The 4,340-nt window shown below is 38.9% G+C and overlaps 1 long non-coding RNA gene across 1 annotated transcript in view; it reads right to left on the bottom strand.

Moving 5' to 3' along the window:
- Nucleotides 1-1,549: 1,549 nt before the first annotated feature.
- Nucleotides 1,550-4,340, bottom strand: part of LOC107554214 (uncharacterized) — a 4,400-nt gene continuing 1,609 nt past the window's right edge. The window contains exons 2-3 of the long non-coding RNA XR_001605040.1: nt 3,211-3,268; nt 1,550-1,568 (exon numbers count right to left, since the gene is read on the bottom strand). This is a non-coding gene — a long non-coding RNA (uncharacterized lncRNA). The remainder of the gene's footprint in view (nt 1,569-3,210; nt 3,269-4,340) is intronic.

The raw sequence follows: 4,340 nt of genomic DNA on the forward strand, positions 1-4,340 counted from the left end.
CCAAACTCAGTCCTGGAGGGCCGGTGTCCTGCAGAGTTTAGCTCCAACCCTAATTAAACACACCTGAACCAGCTAATCAAGCTCTTACTAGGCATAGAAACTTCCAGTCAGGTGTGTTGAGGCAAGTTGGAGCTAAACTCTGCAGGGCACCAGCCCTCCAGGACCGAATTTGGACAGCCCTGGTCTAAGCTAACAGAGTGTGTTACAAATGTAAAAGAATGGATGACCAATAATTTTCTCCTATTAAATTCGGATAAGACAGAGATATTACTTATTGGACCAAAAGACAGTACGCCGAATCTCGTGGATTACAATTTGCAACTAGACGGATGTACGGTTACTTCCTCTACAGTCAAAAATCTGGGTGTTATATTAGATAGCAACAATCATATTTCCCATGTTACAAAAACAGCATTCTTCTATCTTATAAACATTGCTAAGTTACGAAATATGATACCTGTTTCTGATGCAGAAAAGCTAGTTCATGCATTCATGACCTCTAGACTGGACTATTGTAATGCACTGCTAGCTGGTTGTCCTGCATCTTCAATAAACAAGCTACAGATAGTCCAAAATGCAGCGGCTAGAGTCCTTACCAGGTCAAGAAAATATGATCATATTACCCCAATTTTACAGTCTCTGCACTGGCTACCTGTTAAGTTCCGTATCAGTTACAAAATATTATTACTTGCCTATAAGGCCCTTAATGGGTTAGCTCCTGCGTACCTAACTAGTCTTCTACCACGCTACAATCCATCACGCTCCCTAAGGTCGCAAAATTCTGGACTTTTGGTAGTACCTAGGATAACAAAATCCACTAAAGGAGGTAGAGCTTTTTCGCATTTGGCTCCCAAACTCTGGAATAGCCTTCCTGATACCGTTCGGGGTTCAGACACACTCTCTCTGTTTAAATCTAGATTAAAGACACATCTCTTTGGCCAAGCATTCAAATAATGCATCTCATAATCTTTACTGCAGTTATATCTGATCAAATGCACATTATTATTCTTTAGTTTGGGTTAAACAAATACATTTTGCTTGGTTGGAACAGCAGCTACGCTAATTATGTCTCTATTTGTTTCTCTGTTTTTTGCCACGGGATGTAACTAGGATTTACACAAGCTTCAGTCTGGATCCAGAACACCTGAGAAGAGATGATGCAACCCCTCAGAGGACCTCAGATGATGCCAAACCTGAAACAACATACAGAACTACCACATTTTGCTATAAGTTTGATTGCATCATATAATAATTGCTGTTAATATTGTTCATCGTCTGTTTGATTACGTCTTAAATTGATTTTTCCGTACATTTCTGCCATATGTACATTAACTGACAGTCATCACTGATAAGCTACCACTAAATATTGTAGAAACTTAATTTGCTGTAAAGTTGCTTTGCAACGATTTGTATCGTGAAAAGCGCAGTATAAATAAACTTGAATTGAATTGAATTGAATAGTAGACAGCAATCCATATGAGAGAGAGGTCTTGTGTGGAAGGTGGATCTGGAACTGACTTCTGTACAGGTTGTCAACATCTCTTGATTATCTGTCTTCACGAACTGCCCTGAAATACAATTCAAACATTAACAATGATTGTTATAAATGTAACGGGAGGCTCTTACATTCACAATGCTCATTTTGGCCTCTACAGCTCATTTTGGTGGTGAAGTGTGCAAGAAATTCTGCCAGATTTAGTCTTTGGTGAACGGTGTTCAAGAGTGCAAATAAAACTTTGTTTTAAGTACCTTTCAGACTCGCGTGAGGTTTCCACAAGCAACAAAGTCTACTTGAACAAACACTTGACTGCGTTTAAAGTTGAGAAAATAATATTTAAACAACTAAATGGATTTATATAATTTTACCTCAGACTGTAACCCAGAACGCTTCACGTGCTAATTAACTAACAGGAAATTATAAAACTAAACACTGGGAACTTAATAACTTTACAATACAAAACATTATAAGTCTATAGTTACATTTAATGTTAGATTGGCAAATTGACGAATAAAAAAAATTCACCTTCATCGTCCATCCAGCTTGGCAGATGATAACTTTTACAGACTGTTACAGTTTGACGTGAGGCACATTCACAGTACTCTGGTTCTGTCTTACTGTTATTAATTTTAATTTCAAGGAATTTTTTTTATTATCATCTGTGTCTCATTTCGAATTAGGTTGGAGCCCTCTGTAGGTTGTTGAGTATAAAGTGTCCGTAGGGCTGTCGCGGTGAAGGAATTTCCCTTGCGGTAATTTTGAGTGGCTCAATAGCGCGGTATGCGGTATTATCGCCATACATACACACACACACACACACATATATATATATACAGTGGGGCAAAAAAGTATTTAGTCAGCCACCAATTGTGCAAGTTCTCCCACTTAAAAAGATGAGAGAGGCCTGTAATTTTCATCATAGGTATACCTCAACTATGAGAGACAAAATAAGAAAAAAAATCCAGAAAATCACATTGTAGGATTTTTAAAGAATTAATTGGTAAATTCCTCTGTAAAATAAGTATTTGGTCACCTACAAACAAGCAAGATTTCTGGCTCTCACAGACCTGTAACTTCTTCTTTAAGAGGCTCCTCTGTCCTCCACTCGTTACCTGTATTAATGGCATCTGTTTGAACTCGTTATCAGTATAAAAGATACCTGTCCACAACCTCAAACAGGCACACTCCAAACTCCACCATGGCCAAGACCAAAGAGCTGTCAAAGGACACCACAAACAAAATTGTAGACCTGCACCAGCCTGGGAAGACTGAATCTGCAATAGGTATATATGACTCGGCCTGGAGGACAGACGCAAGTAATCGCACGCGCTCAGTCGATTTCTCTCTCAGAAAGTCTGTTTAGGCTTGTTAAGTACAACTCTACGGAGCCTCTGTACAAATCAGCATGGTACACATTATGTTATCATTACTAACTTGTTTAATATTCAGTACACATGCACGAAGTGTAAAACGAGAAGGGCATAATCTTACGAAAAAATAAAACACGCCAAAATCGCGGTTGCTGCGGTTCTTGCATTCCTCTGCGGTTTGCTCGTCAATAGCGCGGTATTGCGATATTGCGGTTATCGCGACAGCCCTAAGTGTCAGTGCAGAGTTAAACAAGATGACCTTGTAGGACATACAGGAAATATTTGATATTAATTTGATTTATTTTTTTAATATTAGATAAACTTTTGAATGTTACTACTTACTAGTCAGATGGTTCATAGCGCCTTGGAGATGTTCTTCAACAGGAGATCCACTCCAGCTCTGCAGCACGGCCATCAGCATGGAAGAATATAGGAACAATTTGTCACGGAGCCAACAATATATAGTATACAATGTCAGGTTTATTACAAATAAACAAACTAGAGCATAGGTGAAATGCAGAAAAGAGTAGTAGTAATATGGAAAACATACAAAAAAATGTTAAAGGGTTAGTTCACCCAAAAATGGTAATTGGCTAGTGTTTTACTCACCCTCGAGGCATCCTAGGTGTACATGACTTTCTTCTTTCAGACGAATGCAGTCGGAGTTATATTAGGGCTGGACAATAATTCAATATCAATATGTATCGCAATATACATTTTTTCAATAACGGTGATATGATTTTTAAACACATTTCCGATATTTCGATATACATTACCAGTTGTATCACTCTAAAAGCGCCTCCTGCTGGCAGAGAATGAGTTTTCATTTTAAATAAGCCCCCGTAAATGGCGCATCATGCACGTGAGGTTATCTGACGGAGAGACGCAAAGCAGTTTAAAGCAGAGTCCTGCACGGGTGCTGTTAGGTAAACCTGCATCCGCAGTACACAACAGAACACCCGACCCGTTATCCGACAGCAGCCAGCACCAATTTAATTCTGTACCCGACCCGCGACCTGAACCGCACCCGCATTAAATAGGCTACTGCATCAGTAAGGCAAAATTATTCATTTCCTCATGTGACACAAGCAATCACACCAAAACAGGCATTTTAAGTTGGTGCTTTGAAGAGAAATAGACAAGCAGCGCAACAGAAGAATGATAAGAATACGCAAACTTCCTGTATACAATACAAACTTTTGCCTACATCTTGTGAACAATCTGCCAGGCTGTTTTGAACAAATGTGCATAAACTACATACTTAAATCTTCATAAATGAAAAGAACATATTTAGATATGACTTTACTGTTAAGTGCCATTGTCTCCCTTAAACTCTGCAGTGTATAGGCTATGCGGCCGTTAGTCCTTTACAGAAGCATTAAAAATAAATCTTAAAAATAAAATGATATAGGCTACAGAAAGCGAGCAACGAGAGCTCCCAAGCTGTCATTCACTTCAGCTGCAGAGCGAAT

Source organism: Sinocyclocheilus grahami, unplaced genomic scaffold (assembly GCF_001515645.1).
Source record: "Sinocyclocheilus grahami isolate Dianchi unplaced genomic scaffold, SAMN03320097.WGS_v1.1 scaffold494.1, whole genome shotgun sequence".
Classification (NCBI taxonomy): Eukaryota; Metazoa; Chordata; class Actinopteri; order Cypriniformes; family Cyprinidae; genus Sinocyclocheilus; species Sinocyclocheilus grahami.